General features: G+C 37.8%; 1 pseudogene across 1 annotated transcript; it reads right to left on the reverse strand.

The window, feature by feature from the left end:
* Nucleotides 1-450: 450 nt before the first annotated feature.
* On the reverse strand, nucleotides 451-14966 carry LOC110057123 (uncharacterized; annotated as a pseudogene). The gene is made up of 21 exons (XR_016201723.1): nucleotides 14804-14966; nucleotides 14009-14100; nucleotides 13476-13509; nucleotides 12857-13317; nucleotides 12041-12061; nucleotides 11183-11434; nucleotides 10084-10380; nucleotides 9769-9884; nucleotides 9429-9493; nucleotides 8988-9133; nucleotides 8231-8521; nucleotides 7891-8012; nucleotides 7552-7705; nucleotides 6905-7015; nucleotides 6139-6317; nucleotides 5412-5534; nucleotides 4688-4758; nucleotides 4057-4097; nucleotides 3682-3778; nucleotides 2627-2726; nucleotides 451-1258 (listed from the first exon to the last, which is right to left on the reverse strand). The product of XR_016201723.1 is annotated as an uncharacterized LOC110057123 (transcript).
* Nucleotides 14967-19699: the final 4733 nt, after the last annotated feature.

The following is a 19699-nucleotide window of genomic DNA, read 5'->3' on the forward strand; positions in this document are numbered from 1 at the left end:
AGCAACTGGTTTTCGAGTAACAACCAACAGATAACCTACTGGTTTTGTAAGGGGGCCACACTCATTTTGATCAATGTTGCTTTTAAATGAATAATTGACACTCTCAGTAGACGTCCAAAAAGAAGCACGGTGACCTCATGGTTAGTGCTCTCGACTCCGGATCGAGCGGCCCTGACCGGGGACATTGTGTTGTGTTCTTAGGCCAGCCACTTTACTCTCACTGTCCGTCTCTCCACCCAGGTGTATAAATGGGTACCGACGACCTATAGTGCAGGGGGTAACCCTGAGATGGACTAGCATCCCATCCGGGGCGAGGCAGAGTCGCTTCATGCTACAGAAACCGGGATAAGCTCCGGCCCTATGGACCACTTGGCTCATATACAAACTTTGCCTTTTTTTTCTTTCTATGAAGCAACGAGTATTACATACAAAGTGATCATTGAGAGCCGGTTCTAGAGAGACAATAGTGGCCTCCCGTTTATTAAAGTCAAAAAGAGAAAAGAAGTTAAAAACAGCTCTCTCTAAAGGACTGGAAGTGGCCGACATTAGGTGTAGCGATCACTATCAATCAACGAATATATATTTTCTTGGACAACCGTCTCTTTGCTGACAACTACTACAAGTAACGCAGGGTTTACTATACAAATATGAAATTTCGTTGTCGATTACTTGATTGAGTCTGCTGGGTGTAGTAAATTAGTGACTTCATGGAAGTAGACTTGTTTTTAATTTGGGGGCTGTGCGTCAAACATCTTTCGGAATGGTGCAATGAGTATATTAATGAGGTCACCCATTTTTGCTCACAATCCAGTTATATTTGTCTTATGAGGGTTGCCCGGTTAGTAACCTGGAGTTGCAACCTGCTAGTGAGTTGATTACGGTACTCCGTTAGCCTAATTGGCTCTACGGTTTGTCTGAAAAGTGGCATGTAGTTAGCAAGATTGAAATTTTGAAATTTTCTGAACCTCATTAGCAGTAGCAAGCCAACCTTAAAATGATACGCTTTTGGTATAGTTATATTAACAAGAGTATTTATCGTTTTGCTCTGAAATGCTAAATTATATGAACAGCCTTCATTCTATAGTAATTGAAAAGATGTCCAAATATATGTTAAGTGTTTCGAGTGTGTCAACTTTACTACCATTATTAGTTATTTAATCTACATAGCAGTATTCTCCTCTTTCTGGCCATCGAATTCTGTTGCCAAATTGACATTGCCTTGAGATTCAACTTCATTTCTTTTAAACTTCAAGGAATCCTGATAAAACACAAAATAAAAGGGTAATGAAAATCAGCTATCGTAAACTTCCGAAAGTAACGAACCCCTGAGAGTAACGTGAAAAAATTGTGGCAGCTAATAAATCGCGAAAGTAGCGAACCCTCCGAAAGAAGTGAGAAAACCCCCACCCCCTCTCCGAAAATAGTAAAACCAATGCCCCATTCACATCAACTAAGCTAATTCAACTAAATCAGGTTAAGGGTTTCCCAATTTGTCGATTACGCTTTGCAGTCATTTCGAAAAGACAAATTTCAAACCAACTTGCGAACATATCTCAATCAAAGACGTTTTTACCTTGTAAGGTTGTGGAGTGTGTATGGCATAAGCAACTAATTTTTAACCTTGTTAAGGTAAACCACCTTTAAATATGTTTAACATGTTGGTGTGAACGTGATACAAGTGTTGTGAAATGTCATCAGTCAATGTTGCACCATGTTAAAAACAAAACCGACCATCCATAACAGGAACGTACAATAGCAAACTTAATGTCATTTTCAATAGGAAGGTATTGAAACGAGCGTTTCTTTACATTTAAATTGAAAACTCGGCCATTGCACTGGGATACTGTTACCGTAGACTAACATAGCAGTGCGTCATGAGCTACAAACACTTTAAAGTATCAACTGATGACTTTTCAAAATGCTTAGTGAAGAATAAAATTTTATAATATTTTATGATAATTTTAACTTTCCAGTATCTGACTAGCTTTCCTGCCGACCACTGACAGCACGTTATAGACATGAACAACCCACCCACGTCAGTGGCAGCAACATAAATTTAAACTGGAATGAAGAATTACGTCTCGTGTTTTAAGAACTGTTTTGACCAATTTCCTTCTCTTATTTCGTAATAAGAACTCAGTCTTACCAACTTTATATAGCGTTCTTTACTCCCTGAAAGTAACAAAGATGACGCGATGATGTAATATATCAAACACGAGAGAAAGTGTTTTATCAGGATATCCAAAGACCGAGAAGAGAGTTGAAAATACGACGGACAGCAGAGTATTTTTGACGAAATTTGCGGTGTTTGGATAGCCGATGAAACGATGTCTCAAGTGATTGATAAATCTTCACAATCGGAACAAAAACTAAGGAGTTAACGGAGAAGTAAAATCTCAAAATCTATGCTAATTAAGACCGGGCATCCAAACCTCCTTCACGGTTGTGATCTTCTTTGTTTTAACTTGATGAATTATTAATGAGTTTGAGAAGATTAAATTCAAGAATCACAGTACAATAACCCACCAATCGAGTGAAGATATATATTCTTTTTATATTAATTGGCTTATTTTATTTCTATTTTATTTCTTCTCTGCTTAAGTTTAAAAGACTGTTCATTTCTTACTTCTTTGTTGTGCAGCTCCAGCTCAATTGATGTCACAAGCTCGGCGAATGAAGGCCGCTCTGAGGGTTCTGGACGCCAGCATAACATCATGATATCGTAACTGTCATGATAGCAGATAAATTCAATTCGTTCAAGCAATTGATCGGAATGAACAACTAAGTTAGGAAAATTTCAGAACGAAATATAGGTACATATATAGAGGATATTACACGGTGGCGACAAGATATGAATTTTATGTTCTCGTGGCAAGAACAATATCTCACGAGTGAGCGAAGCGAACGAGTGAGATATTGTTCTTGCCACGAGAACATAAAATTCATATCTTCGAGCCAACGTGTAATGTTCTTTTTATTATATGGAGAAACCAATTCAATAAAAGCAAAAGGCGGGACTTCATTGAACGATACGAAACTCACAAAGGTGACATACGGAAAATACGCCACTCGGGTCCCGGATGAAGTGGCGTATGGAATCTACGAGTGGTTTAGTTCCCAGTAAAACACTCTTCTCCATATAATAAATAGTAATATAGTTAGTGAAACTCAACATTATCAACTTGAAATTGTTAGCGGCTTTCAATGTAATACAAGCCTAGTAAATATACCATCAATCAATCCAGCAATAAATGAATCAATCAATCAGTCAGTCAGTCAGTCAGTCAGTCAGTCAGTCAGTCAATCAATCAATCAACCAATCAATCAGTCAATAAGTCGATATTCGTACACAAAGCGCTCAGGGAATGGAAAGTTCCTTTAAATAACTTGCTAAAGGACATAAACGAAATTTAACAAATGATCAAGCGCATTTCAATATTGAGTGGGCTTAGTCGAAGGAATAACATTTTTAATTTGTCGCATCGCCCCAATTCCACCTGTTAAGTGCTGAGGTGAGTTTTGTAGCCTTTAAAGAGTCAAATCAATCCAACAACTACAAAGGCCATTAAATGCAAAATTCTACAGCAGCGTGTCTGAATAAACCAGGCTGTTAGATTTCCTAGTCATAATCTATGCATACATGTAGAAGCTATTTATTAAAAAAAAAAACAGCTTATTTACATTTCATCTGGGCATCGTTCCGGTTTTGTTAATCTCTTTCCAGACTTAATAAATTCCACAATCTCCATTCCTCCAAGACCAGAGTACGGCATTTTACCTTAACAAGAAACAAACAGTAACGTAGTTAGCAACAAGCCTAACAACTCAGCTGATCTAAGATACAACTATACAATTGCCCTTTATCACTGGCACATTATTCAACGTAAATTCGTGATATGATCGCTTCATAGCTCCTTAATGAGACCAGCTCATTTAAACTTTCGGGCAAAATAGAAGCAGCAGAGATAAATACATCCTCAGGAAATTTCGCTTATAACTCGCAATGACTATAACAGCAATAACTCTTTTGACACTAATTACTTAGAACATGTTTACCTTCAGATTCTATTTCCCATAGTAGCACACCAAAAGACCACCTACAAAAAAAAAGTTAATGTGCTTGTAAACAACAAGATACAGAATTTTTCAGTGGGTTTAAAATTTTTAGAAGACTCAACTCCTCACCCAATCAACATACTTAAGCAGTCACAAATAGTCCCCATATCCACACCAGGTCCCGCAAGGTGGTGAATGGCACTGAGTACGTTGTGCTGTAGCCCACCTTCACAAATGTACAAGTAAAAACTAACTGGATTTGCCAGCGGCAGTTAATTTTACTTATTCGTAAGGTACTTTGGGAAAAAACAATTCAACACCAATGCGTGACAATTGTAGCGAACAGGTTCTTTCACAAAAAAAAAAAAAAATGGAAAAAAAGTTGGTTTGCCTTTTTGTATACTTTTCTTTATTTAAGAAAATTGGCGCTTGATTCTGGCTCTCCAAGATATCTGATTGAAGTGAGCTTTAGTTAAGCCTTCGTTACTCAGGTTTCAGCTCAAAATCTGTGGAAAAGTTGTATGTAATAACGTGATGCTTAGGAATTTCTGTTTGCAATAGGTTGGGCTGCTGTTCTGTCATCAATAAGGGCATATCATACATCACTGAGCTCAAGCAGTGCTCAACTTACACATCTGTCTTAGTGTTGTAAGTATAATCCTCCAGTGATTCAAGAGCCATCCAACGAACTGGTAACATTCCCTTGTTTGAAAATAAAAAAAAGATCGGAGAATCTAAACTAGAGAACAAGCTGAATGAATGCAGGCTGTGTACTGATATTTGCAACGACGTGAACAAATATAGACAATGCTGCATACAGTTGTAGTTGAAGTTCCAATTTTTCAAATTCTCAAACCTTTAGCGTTCCTGAAGGTTACATTATATTATGTTATGTTATAGTAACTTAATAATTGAACAGACCTGGTTGAAAAGTTTGGACAATGACGCTCCCAAACAGAAGCCGCTGATCAAAAGTGCAGACTTCCCCAAAGTTGAATAAGACATCATCACGTGATCTTATTGGAGTAACTTTCAAGTAAAGATATCATTGCCTTGACCATTTTGTTTTCTCAATTCAGGGATTTTTATTTCATTTGACTTAAACTGGACGATTTTTGTATTCTATTTAATAGCACTGAGTCACTTCATATGACCGATTTTATGTAATTAAAGTTAGCTAGAAAAAGAAAATGGTGAAGTCGAATTTCCGCCAACGACGGATACGTAAGTAAGTAAGTACGTTTTCCATCTTCTTAATAAGCGGACAGCCGTCCTAAACGACTTCCTTTGTTCTGATCCAAAGGTTTTCCGCGAACGAGAAGTTTGACTGTAATCATAAAAGTAAATTTCCATACCCCGGATGTATTCTCGTATTCACCACTTTCATACACATCACGTGACAAGCCGAAATCAGAAACCATGGCGACATTATTCTTGCCAAGAAGCACATTCCTTGCCGCAAGATCACGATGAACACACTGGAAAGTAACAATAGTAAACTATCAGACTAAAACGTCTTAGAATCTATTTAATCACACTCTTACGACGAACTAGGAAAGTAAAAGGTTTTGAATGCAGAGTTCGTATTAAGGAGCGTACAGTTTTTATCATCTAAATGTAATCAGCATGTCATCAACGTTTTTCTATGTTTAATAAATATGTGGAGCGGATTCAGAACCACCGAAAATTTAAAGTGGCTCTGAATCCGCTCCAACAATTTTCTTCAACTTGGTAAAAAGCTGTATTCCAATATGAATCACAATTCAACATAAACAGAGAAGCTCACCGGCGTCGTTTTTGAGTTACAAGCCCTTTAAGTTAAAATTGTATTGTTTTTAACGGGATGTACTGTTGCTATGGTTAACTTTTGCGTCAAATAAGACCATAAAGTTTACCGATGAATGATTGTTTTTTTTTTGGCGCCATTATTGCATTAACCCACAGACGAAGAGTTTAAAAATGCTAGAAACTGTTGTGAGCCACCTTTACTTACATAAATTAGCACTCCACCAGAATACTCCTCCACCATCTCCTCCTATTAATTTTTTTGTGTGTTTTGACATTTGAACAACATATATATACCTTCTTGCTAGACAGGTGTAACATTCCACTGGCTACATCTCTTGCGATCCTTGTTTTGTCGATGTGAGAGAAATTCACCTGTTTTTCTTCAACGTCAATATATGGATTTTCTCTGTTTTCCCTCAGCTAATGCAACAAGCAACCATTCTCAGCCAAGCGAACGACCACCAACATTGATTCTAGTTATGATCAAAACATTGACATGTACAGAGATACCGCCATCAAAACCACGGTAACAATAGTCATACAAAGCCCTCACGTGGTTTAGGACTGCCTCAGTTATACTGAGAGCCGACATGCGAAAGGGTTGACCTCTGGGCTGTTCAAGATAAAGCTCCCCCCCTGCCCCTCCTACTCACACAATCCTTACACGAGTTCAACATTAAATATTTATTGCTGTACTAAGATATTTCAAAAACTTTCCATCCAAATCAGGCTTATCGAAAATGAAATTGAAGAAAATGAATGCAAAAATTGTAATTTAAGACTAAGGGTCAGTAATACAGTTTACTACTACTGCTGATGCTACTGCTACTACTACTCCCACTTGTGACATCCATCCAAGTTGCGTTACCTTATTACTTTCAAGTATAATCCTGGACAAACCTAGAGAATCACTTTTTAAGTTTCGCTATTTTCAGATCTTTGACTGAGTGAACCGAGATTTAGACATGTGATCAGTATCTCTTCCTGACATTCAACAACAAAACATGTTATCATTCTGAACTGTGCAGAATAATCAGAATTATCACTATACAATATTTACCACTCCTTGTACAAGCTCCGATAAGACTTATGACGTTAGGGTGTTCACCAACTGTCACCATGATTTGAAGCTCGTTCACTAAGTCCCGCCTCTCCAGTTCTGTAGCATTCGCTGAGGTCGAAAATAGATTGTTTAAATGATTTAATCGCGTAGTTGAATTTGCAACATCAGCAAACTATAAAGCAAGCTGTAAAAAAGTCCTTCTACCTACTTCTACATGTGCGATCTTAGAGAAGGAAAAGACAAAGGAAAACCTACATGAAAAGAATCACGATTTCTTTTTCAAGGAGCAATTTCCAACTGTCCATTTGTTATTCCTCTGATATTTATTTCTTTCCTTGCCTCAGTTCTTCTGGTGTTTCGTGATCAAATGGCGTGGCCTCGTGTAAAATGACCCCGCCGTGAAGACTGCTATATATTACTCAAACATCTGTGTCAAAACAAAACCCAATAAACATCTTGGGATATATTTAATATAGCAAAATTTTCGCCTAGCATCGTATTTTCCTCTTTGCAGAGAGCTTAAAATAACCTTGAAGTATTTATTCTGAGGCCCCTAAATAAAGTTGCTTTGAGGAGTCCTCATTTCTGTGAAGTAAGACCGGTATATTTACGTGGCCGACATATAAACAGTTTAGAATTATTACCTTTTAGCTTTTTCACTGCACATTCCCGCAATTTTCCATCCATCCGTACCAAACCTTTGTAAGCTTCTCCAAAAGCGCCTTCCCCTAACTTCTCTTGAAGAGTAATATCTGATCTACGAATCTCAACCCAATCTCCGCGCATCCAAAGCTCCGTCTATAAAAATAAGGTTTCTTTAATTGACATTTAAGTTTCTTTAATTTTCAACAGTTTAAACTAAATGGAAAAGAAACAAGCAACTTAGGAAATAGTGCGTTTTCTTTGCAGTTGCATTAATAAATATCAAGATGCACACATTTGATTGACAAGTTGCCGAAGATAAGTATGTCACGTCTACTGACCTCATCTTGCTCAGGAATCGTTTTACAGGTTGGTTTGAACTTGAGGCAAACAACCACGATAAACAAAGCAGCTAATGTCAGAGGTAACACGATGATCAGGATTAAATTCCTGATGAATCTGTCTGTAAACAGGAAAATTGAATAAAGGGTTACGTCACAGTCTTGTTGGTAATACTTGACTATTCCTAGCTTTGAATGATAAATGTGGCCGTATACGTGAATGGTGAGCCCTGTCATTGAGAGAGTTCAAGTGTCAGCCACCGCGCCTAGACAATAATAGTACCTTTTCTCAATCATTTTAATGTTTCTTAGACGATTTAACACCAGCGATAACACTTACCTGGCAGTGTTCCTTTGGTTAGCAAAATACCATCTGACCGTCCATATCTGTTGTTGCTTGGTAATCGAATGGTGTACTCTGTGGAAGGTTCTAGAGCCTTTAAAGTCATTCTTGTCTGATCGTACGGCAGCGTCTTCACTATTGCGAAGTTCTCGGAGGCTGATGTTTTTCTTTCTATAGTATAATTGTGTATCTGGTAAAAGCTGCCATGCTTTGGTTGATCCCAGGCAAGCACGATGTACCGAGTCTGTACATTGGTCACTGTCAAGCCTTTAGGAGGCGGCGGTTTTTCTTGATGTTTAAATAAGCAAACAAAGCATGAAGTCAATAGAGTGTCACTGAAATTGTGTGCAGTTAGTACAGAGAGTACATTCTACTGCCAGGTGTGTAACAATGTAATTTGGCCAAAGAAATTTTCTTTCTTTCAAAGATTTAGGTAAAGCTTACGTGCTGGCCACGTAATATTTTAACTCTCTTTAAATGCTATTCTAGTTTATTGCAGGTAACAAAGTAATTACAGTGTAGAAGACGTTTCATTTCCAGAAACGCCAAACTATGGCCAAAAAAGTCATATTTCATTTAAAGAGTAAGGTAAACATACACTTGACTATGTCTTCTGTTACATGAGTGGATCCAGTATAGTATACTCTCCTTGGATGCCACTCTACTGTATTGTTTGTAGCCTACCAGTATCTGAAAACGTATCTTGCTGCAGAAAACATTTGAAGGACATCACTGCTGAGTTGCGTTTGCTCACCAAGAACTACGATGGCAGTAACATCAAGTCTTTTCCCTATTGAAGAATCCAGTCCATCGATTAACTGCTCAATGGCTTCACCTTTTTTGGTCGTGTTTGTATTCATGGTGGCGACGACCCTGACGTCTGCTTTCACGCTTCCATGACTAAAACGAAAAAGCACGCATTTCCCTAACTACTGTCCTTTGATGGACTGAAGTAACTTGGTGAAAAAAGGATAACTTATTCATGACATGACGTCTTACTGTTCCATCGTGTAAACTGTAACGACATTCGTAGACGCTTCACTCAATATCTGCATTATCGAGTTATGATCGAAGTGTCCCAGAAAGATTGATTAAAAACTCCTTGTGGGAGATTTTTGGAGGCAAGTGGGGTGGCAGATGGTCAGATGGTGTTGTCGCTGCTGGTCATTCAATGAAAGTGATATGGTCAACATACCTGAACCGCAGAATTTCCACGTCATATATCTTTACGACTGTGGATTTATTAAAATGGTGCTTTATCTACAAGGAAAGGGGAAAAACGTTGAGCAGTTACGAGTTTGTAACAGTAGAAATAGCGGTTTGTATATAGTTACTAAAAATGTACGGCTGTGTAGAGATCTAAAGCACTCGTCAATAACATGCACATTTGAAGGACCTTAGAGAAGTTTGATGCTACTGAACGGGAATTCAACCTTAATACGCATTATGTACATTACGCAACATTTCGTTTAAACAGGTCTTCCCTTAAACTAATGCACATATGAGCCACTCCTTAGGAATGGAGTTTATCGTACCGAAGTCTTGATGTTTTTTTCCATCGCCACGAAGTTGCTGCTGCTACGATCCAAAAGATCACTACTGAAATCTGCATCGATTACCAACTGCAGATTTACATCAATACTTCCTTCACCTAAAAAATGAGACAAAAATTAATAATAAAGAAACAAAAAACATTTATTACACGAAATTATCAACCGGTGAACTTGAACACGTCATGGTATTGTAAAAAATGGCTCGGCAAGGCTCGTGAAGATAGGAAGTTTCAGACTTAACATAATCACAGATAATCTACAGTGGAGAGAGAGAGAGAGCGATCATTTCCGACTTACCATATGACAAAGTTTTTATGACAACGATCTTGCTCGTTGGCCCATGTCCAATTTCGTTAAATCCGTTTATTTCAATCTCGTATTTCGTCTGTGCAACAAGATTGAGAACAACAATCTCTGTCATGTTGCTTGCAGTATTTGCTTCTTCATACAGCGGAGAGCCAAGGCGTCTGTATCTCACTCGATAGCCCAGCAGTTGTTCTTTGTGGCGGGATGGAGGCAAGCCATTCCAGGAAATGTGAATTGCAGTGGAATTAAGAGGATAACCTGTTATGAACGTAGGGGCCTCTTCAGGAACTGTTGAGACAAAAGTATCCAAAAGTGCTTTTTTTTTAGTTGCCAACACGTTTTTATCGTAAATTAAGGTCTAAACACAGTCGGCAGGTGTCAATACTTGGAAATACCTTTGGACAGTGTCTTGTCTTGCACACTGAAAGGCGTTTCTTCGATAGGCATTTGACGATGAAAATAAACGATAATAAAAACGAACGACGTTTATATAGGTTATTAATCTAAACAAGAGAATGTTAAACGTGATAAAAAGGGATAAAACGTGTTGATACTAAACGTTACGGAATTAAAAAAGGTAATAAAAAAAACTCCGCGTTGTATAAGTTTGGATGGATTAAGTGTCTTTTGTCGCAATAATTTGGAGAACAAAACATCTTAGTCATCCAATTCAAAGGCTTTGAAACAACAGAGACATTGTACTAGAACATTTGATGATTCAAACCTTTTGTGTGTCGTTACACTTCGCTTTACTTCTTTTCGTCCTCGGCAAGTTCGTGATACTTATACTGATTTTCCTTGTTCCCGCAATCTTACAATCATTTTTTGAGGAAACTTGGCTTTAAATGAGGATTAAAATACATTACAAGGTTGCCAGTAACATCAACAATTTTCGCATTAGTATGCTTGCTCTGTAGCTTTTGTTCCGGTTCATGCCTCATTGGCTGTATATGTAAGACATAAGAAGTTGGTGAGGAATTCGTAAATACATGGAAAAATACATAATAGTAATTGTTTGGACATTAAAATATTCTCGCAGACTAATTGTTTTTCTTTTTTCCTCCACCTCACTGGATCGAGTTCAATATACCTCTTGGAGGACATTTAGTTACGTTGCAATATTCCCATCGAACTTTAGGGTCAGTGGTATAACACCAAGGTCCATCTGGGGCACTGCTATCTGGATTACGACGCATGTTGAAGTCATTATGTTTATTTGTGACATCTTGAGGAATACGCCAATGACGATGAGGACATTGTGAGTTCCACGCCTGACAGGTGCAACCAGATCGGGTGATGTTTACATTGCCACGGTACCCAACACCAATGCCATAGAAACAATCTACAATAAATTGTACTTGTGCAATTAGTTATAGAGCCAAATTAATCGTGTGAATCTGGGAATTTAAGTTCTGAATGGTGAAAAGCTTTTTACTTTGCAAAACAGAAAAGTCAAAGGTTTTCTCTTTCTTCAGTTTAGAACTGGATCACAATGGCACCATCGAGATTAAACAGTTTTTAAACTGTTACAAAAAGCTACCGACCATATCGTCAAGAAGGAGGAAAATATACGGCGGTGAATATAACATGAATTTTGTATTTCTTATAAATGAGGAGTTTTTATGTAGTTACTTAACGTATTTATTACACGCAATTTGAATTGTATGAAAAGAAAAAACGGCCATCTTAGGAAGGGACTTCTTGGTATGAACCTTACCACAACATATTAATGTTTCTTTGCTTGAAAATTGATGTTTCATTCGTTTTTCAAAACTGAGATAAGAGACAAATTGTGTGTTATGAAACTCATAATATATGAACATGATTTCAAACTTGAGCGTGTTCACGAAAGGTCGATGACGTCAGTGAAGTTCATCTCAAGTGTAATATTTACGGGTTTTATTAATGCCAATGTAAAATTATACCAATTAAAACTTAAAGGACAGACCTGTGCTTCTTGTATCATCACCTGTGGAAAATCGGGGAAAACAAGGTTATTCCTTTATCACTGTTAAGCAAATAAATTATTGAAAAATAGAAAAAAATCCGTGTTTAATATTTAACAAATGAAGAAGCCTCGACTGTGCTCTGTTCTGTTGCAAAGCACGCAGGAAGCGGTATAGCACGAAAGAAGTGTAGGGGGAAACACAAGACGAAGTCGAGTGTTTCTGCCTACTTCTTGAGTGCCCTACCACTTCCTAAGTGCTTTACAACAGAACAGAGCACAGTTGAGGGTTTTCTATTCGTTTATGATGAAGAATCCATTTATTTCCCCGTGCATTCGGCTAATTCTTTCAAACCAAACTTTATTTTCTGAAATAGTGAAGGTGGCTTAAGCTCAGAAGGCACACTAAAATAGACTCTTCAATTAACTAGATGTATTCAGTGTATCTATCGGTTGAAGAAGTACATGTAGAAGTAGCTTCATTCAAATGTGGGAAAATGGAAAATTCGCTGTCGTGGCTCACAGTCTGTAAATACGAGGATTTAAATCAATTCACGTCACGTTATTTCACAGAGGACACAGTCTGAGAAATATAGCAGGATTTAGAACTTGACAATAACGTTTACGCTATTCAAAGCTGTGAATTAATGAAAACTCTACAATCGCGCCAAAGAGCCGCAAAGTAAAGTTAAGTAAAGTGCTGTTGGGTAGCGTCTTTTGTTTGGTAACCTTCGTAACAAAAGGTGCTAATTATCAACATCTTACTCCACTTGCTATGTTGCTATGTCTATGCCCTTAGCTTAACCTAGATATAAGCACCTGATATTGGATAGTATTGGTAGCATTCAGGAGCATCTCCACCATTAGCAACGTCATAAAAGCTACCGTTGATTATGTCTTGGTCGAAAACTGGGGCGGTCTTTGCTGCATCTCTGATTAAAATCATTTCTTTCTTACACGACTCTTTATCCATATAATCGTATGTTCTGCGACAAATCTTACGAGCACGAGGCTTGTCCGTTGAAATATCGCACAGCGGGTAATGATAACGACAATACAAATCTCTCATAAGTGGTTTGCACTCATCCGTTATTTCAAGGATGCTTAAGTAACTTTCAAATGTGGAGGTCCAATATTCACCGTAACTCAAAGTACCACTATCCCCAAACACGTATAAACTAGTAATTATATCCTTGTAGAAACTTCCTTTATTGTAGCTGTAATATATGCAGGAAGCATTCCTTGCAGAGGCGTTTACTGGAGGTAGTGCTTGCACGCAGCTGAAAAACGAACAAAACAGACATCAACAACAAATAGTAGACATTAACTGGTGTATTAATCCCGTTGCTAGTACTAACGAATTCAAACTTGGCTAAAGTTAAGTTTTTCTTAGAACAATTAACTGTGTAATACGTTTGTTCGCGTTCACGTAACTCACCTTGAATTAGTGTCCAGTTGTGTTAAGTTATTCCCTGGCGATAAATCAGAGAGAGTTAGTTTTGATCTGGAAATGAATCATCGTAAAATTCGTGACAGTTTATACAAACATTATTCTGGGCATTTTGTTTCTGTAAGCAGGACTGCTGTGTGCCAACAGTATAACGAAAAAGTTAAAAACATTACTTAAGGCCTTTTTTACCTTTTCGGAGAAGAGTGGTCAGAAGTTGGCCAGCACTGCTCTGCTTCCTGTAGCACAGGGATGTTATTTATACCGCCGGTTCTCCGGATAGCCTTTTTCTAAGTTGTGTGTACATATATACATACATAATACATACATACACCCATACATAAACTTTTTTACTGTGTCAAAATATTTAGCCCATGGGGAAGCACGCTTCTACTAATTGGGACACCCAATATTATTTAAAACCTACTAACTATATATTGTCTAATATTGTTTAATGAAGCCATAGAAATGCATGTTGTGTTTTACAGATACGTAATAGATATTCCAAAAACAAAATCACCTACCACAATGAGCCAAATTAATGCACAAGACAAGAAGAATGCCAAGAACTTGAACTGCTTCCATGTGTCAATGTTTGTCACACAAGCGAGTCAATCTGGCGAAAAGGAACAAAGAGCATTACCACCATATATAGTAGGGAAAAGATATTCAAGAAAATTTCTACAAGAGGCTTATAACGAAAGACTGTTGGCAAATTGAAATTGAATTAGGGGAAAAAAAGAATTTTCGCACATTGCCCAATAGCGCAGCGCTTTAATATCAGCGTGTTATTCGTGCATAATGCTACTATGCTGAGCAAACACAACGATTTGGAACTGCGCCAGAACTTGATCATAGTTAACTATGACTTGATAGAGGGTTTAAAATTCGTGTCATTAATTAGATGACTTAAAGAAGACTATGGGCTTGTGTTTAGTTTCCATCAGAGGTATGAAAGTGTAAGATGATTCTGTTCCCGAATTGTTCAGTTTCAGAGCATTGTTTGACATATCTTGGGTCCCTATCTTAATATTATGTTATTACCCTAGACTAAATGCAAATGCTTTGCCGAAAGATTCCTTTGAAAATCTTTTACAAACTACGCATTCGTCTGACCCTAGCTTTGGATGATTTTCATTGAAATCCTAATTAAGATTTGTTGTAAAAAAGACAGTATAAAGAGCAATTCTTCCTGATGAAAGTGAGAGATCATCGCATGCATCTACTCGACATCATCGTATGCATCCATTTTAAACTAGATAGACTGGTGAGTTCAGTAACGTGAACACCGAAACATCGAGAAAAACTCCATTGATTACCTTTTCAGTTGAATGGTGTTTATCCCACAACGCTCTGGCTGTAAATGTAAGGTCCGTTACTAATGAAACAAAATTCGCTGTTCTCGCAGCCAGGTTTCGGTGGGAGAGATGAAAAGAAGTTGAAGTAATCGCATACATAGCACAAACAAATGTCTATAGTTATGTCAAGCGTGACGTTGACCTTTACAAACTGGGCCGGTGCGCAGAGGCGGAAATTAGGAAGTAAAATAATTTGCACACTGTATTTGTGAGTTGCATGTAAACTTGGAAAGTTTTAGTTTCGCAAAGTCAGGAATTTTATCACATCCCAGGATAACTTTCAATTGTAGCATTATTATTTAGCAGTAAGAGTTACATTTCCATTTAAAACTGAAAATTATCAACGTAAAGGACACCGACATTTCATCACTTTACCAACAAAAGCCCTCTGAGAGGACATGTGGTTACTGGAGAGTGAAAAACCACAATGGTACAGAAAAGACTTGCGGAGTTTTAGTTTTATTGCAAAATGTTTGTTTTGAAATGTAAAATGCATGACACATATGCTCGATGCGAGGATGGGAAGGCCAGGTGCCCGTTTCTCGAAAACCCTGGAAACTTTTCGGGCCCGTAAAGCCATTTTTAGTCCATCTGTAACTAAAAACGGAGAAGTGTATACGCCTGAAATTTCTTGTTTGAAGGGAACCTCTCTTCGTATTCAGAATAGTACGCTGGACAAAACTGTTCTGGATCGACGTTTTACAGCAAAAAATTAAAATAAACATAGTGACACAAATAATTTTGTGATTGTCTTAAACTTTACTAAATTCCACACATGGAAACTTATTTTTATATGGACCACGCAAAGAAGGCTTGCGTTACACCTTGTCCAAATTTGGTAACTGAGTCACAAAAGTATTCAAAATTACGTGACTTCTGAGAAAAATGAGTCATATTTGGAGTGTTGTTTTGCAAAGAAACTCTTCACGTGTTGGTGGATTTTTTTTGCCACGATTTTGACAAGAAAGCATGAGAAAGACTTACAACTTATTTGCCCAGTGAAATGCAATATGATCTTAGAACTCTGTAGTCTTGAAACTGTTCTTGCCACTAGATCGGTCTTGCGCCTGTTTTGAAGATGGCTGTCTTTTATCGCGCTTCGTACAAGCCACAATTGCACAAAATACAGCTGTGTTAAGGCGTTGTTAGCCAAGAACATCAGGCAGTGCTATTTGTGCTTTTAGGAAAGTTTAAGGACCAGTTTCTGGGCCCATCCACCAGAAGCTTGCCATTTTCTCGGATTTTCTTGCATAACAGCTTGAAATAACTTCGTTTGGTTTGCTTTGTGGCCCTTCAGTAATAGCATCACAACGTGAATCTTTAATTCTCTGAACCGCTGATGTATCACAGGACTATAGTGCTGTTTAAATGGATTATCGCTCCTTCCTCATGCCATCTCGTCGAATTCATGAAAATATCCACAAACGCGCAACGATGTTCTTCGCACAACAGCACAGGTCTAACACTACGATGTCGATGTAAACCTTACCAATTGTTATCTTAGAAATCGCGCAATTTTCCGTACTTTTGTGATTCAGTCCGCAAATTTAGATACGCTGTAACGCAAGCCTTCCTTGCGTGGTCTACATGAAAATAATTTTCCATGTGTGGAATTTAATAAGGTTTAAGACAATCAAAAAATTATTTGCATCGCCTTGCTTGTTTTAATTTTTTGTTGTAAAACGTCGATTCAGAACAGTTTTGTTCAGCGTGCTATTCTGAATATGAAGAGAAGTTTGTCCAGCTCTGTAATCGTCAGGTTCGAGATTTTGCTATGGCTTTACGGGCCCGAAAAGTTTCCGGGGCTTTCGAGAAACGGGCCCCAGGACGGGAACGGCAGCGGACACGGGAAACTTTCGCTAGTCCCGTCGTGTCGCCAAAGATGAAACGCTGTTCCAAAAACGCGGAGTGCGGAGTGCGGAGTGCGGAGTGCGGAGTGCGGAGTGCGGAGTGCGGAGTGCGGAGTGCGGAGTGCGGAGTGCGGAGTGCGGAGTGCGGAGTGCGGAGTGCGGAGTGCGGAGTGCGGAGTGCGGAGTGCGGAGTGCGGAGTGCGGAGTGCGGAGTGCGGAGTGCGGAGTGCGGAGTGCGGAGTGCGGAGTGCGGAGTGCGGAGTGCGGAGTGCGGAGTGCGGAGTGCGGAGTGCGGAGTGCGGAGTGCGGAGTGCGGAGTGCGGAGTGCAGAGTGCAGAGTGCTGAGTCTAAAAAAAAAATTTCAAAAGAAATTTCAAAAAAAATAGAAATAAAAAATATAAAAGTGAATTAAAAGAATAATCAAGTACATAAATAAACTAGAAATAGAAATTTAAGAAATAAAGATAATAATTATTAAAAAATTCACACCTCCTGAGGTGGACTGTTCATATCGCGTATATCTCATTAAGTCCAAATGGTATATTCAACTCACGATTTTCATAGTTAGCAGTTCACTTTTGGCTGTTCCGAAAACGAGGAGTGCGGAGTGTAAAATAATAATAATAATAATAAAAAAACAAAAATTAAAACAAAATAGAACTAAAATAATAATAATAATAATAATAATAATAATAATAATAATAATAATAAATATAAATAAAATACAAAATAGAAATTTAAGAAATAAAAATAATAATTATTAAAAAATTCACACCCCTCTGAGGTGGACTGTTCACATCGCGTATAATTCATGGATCCAAATGGTATATTCAACTCACGATTTTCATAGTTAGCAGTTCACTTTTGGCTGTTCCGAAAACGAGGAGTGCGGAGTGTGGATTGTGGAGTGTAAAAAAAAAATAAAATAAAAAAACAAAAATTAAAACAAAATAGAACTAAAATAATAATAACGATAATAATAATAAATATAAATAAAATACAAAATAAAAATAATAATTATTAAAAAATTCACACCCCCCTGAGGTGGACTGTTCATATCGCGTATAATTCATGGATCCAAATGGTATATTCAACTCAAGATTTTCATAGTTAGCAGTTCACTTTTAGGAAAGCCCGACCGAACAAAAAGAGGGCTGAGAGTGCTCTGCTCTGAAACGAAATTAAAACGTATAAAATGACGTTTCGCCATTTCGTCTCACGTAGTTTCGAGAAAATTGATTCGGCTGTCCACGCATCGCGCTAGCTAGCATCCTCGGAAGAACTGGGTACCATTTCTAAAAATAACTTAAGAGGGATTACCTTAGTTAGAGGACCTATATGGGGGATTCACTCTCTTACCTTGATAATCTCTTGATCGTAGTCATTAGTAAAATCAAAAGCTTATAAAAGAAACAGTTAGTTCTTCCTCGTGCAAAAATTTTCAGAAAATTTTAAAACGGCTCTTTTCAGAGCTACCACAAAAACAAAAGTCTTGGTCTTTGTTTGCTTTGATTCTTTTGCAATTGTTTTGTTGATGGAAATAATATATATAGGGCTTTCCACAAGATGTTCGACATTTTTTTTAGCTTTTTTGGCAACTTTTCGTATTTCGAGCAACTCTTTTTCGTTTTGAACAACTTTTGTTTCGAGCAACTTTTTCAAATATATGATCTTTCATATAATATGGGAGGAAAAACACAAATAAACTACAAGTTCGTTGGGACGAACTTGTAGTTTATTTGTGTTTTTCCTCCCACATTACATTCTTCGCTCTACTCACTGCACTGTTTTACGGAAATCAAATTTTACACTTTATGATCTTTCATATATTCATTTGCATTCGTCATCATCTACTTGATGATGGCTTGATAGCTCAGTTGGTAGAGCACTGCACCGGTATCGCAGAGGTCATGAGTTCGAATCCCGTTCAGGCCTGAATTTTTTTTTTAGGCTTTAATTTCTCAACTGCTTAAGTTGTGTGTATAACTGCAATGATCAATCATATATTATGTCTATGTTTTTGCATTTTCTGTCCAATTTCTAGTTTTCTATCAATTCTGAGAAATCGGAGCAGCTTTAAGTTCTTAAGTTGGCCTTAATTGTTTCCTTATTTCACCGTGTTTTTGTATGCAATTATAAATTTCCTGTGAAAAAGGAGCCAGATCTCCCCTCCCCTCTGGGGCAGATGATGGGTGCAAGATGCATGCTGCCGGGCTGCTAGGTCAACGGACGAAGATTCACACTCGTCTGACTCGAGTGTCTCAGGTGAAGAATTTTTGCAAGATTAATATTGATGCGTAGTCTTAAATTAAGGACAAAGTTATTTAGCAACGCTGGTTACGCCGCAAAATTGCACAATAAAAGCTTAGATATCTTACTTTTGTCGTACAATTTGCATATTTTTGCAGCAGACCAAATAAAGGAAAAGAGCAACAAAATTTTTTGTTTGTTTGTTTTTTTGGAGCAACTTTTGAGCAACTTTCGTTACAAAAAGCTACCTTTGACCTTTTTTGAGCAACTTTTGAGCAACTTTCTGAGAAATTGCGGGCAACATAGCTTGTGGAGAGCCCTAAAATAATATTCATATTGTGGATTTCCACGATACACATTTAAACGATATGTGACTTTATCCTTATATCATTTGACCCCCCCCCCCCCGGCCCGTACGCCTATGGAAATTCGCAATTTTTTCACTTCAGTAGAGACATCAAATTAAAAGGAACGAATTTTAAAAATTAAAGTAGTTATTTTTCATTAAAACTCGCGTTTTAAAGGTGAAGATCGATCAAAAGAACCTGAGCAAATCTTGCGGTATTGGCGGCCTCGCTTCGCGAGATCCGGAACCGATGAAATTACGGTTACTTCCAGTAACGACAAAAAATAAGTCATGATAGATCATTTTATACAGCCCTTGTGGCAAATGGCTGAAATGAAATGAAGAACATGACGCATTAAGAAACTGGACAACTTTGAAACTAAGGGACTTAGAAGGTGTTACTATTCATTG

Source organism: Orbicella faveolata, unplaced genomic scaffold (assembly GCF_042242905.1).
Source record: "Orbicella faveolata isolate gen_17 unplaced genomic scaffold, um_ofav_v1 contig_34, whole genome shotgun sequence".
NCBI lineage: Eukaryota > Metazoa > Cnidaria > Anthozoa > Scleractinia > Merulinidae > Orbicella > Orbicella faveolata.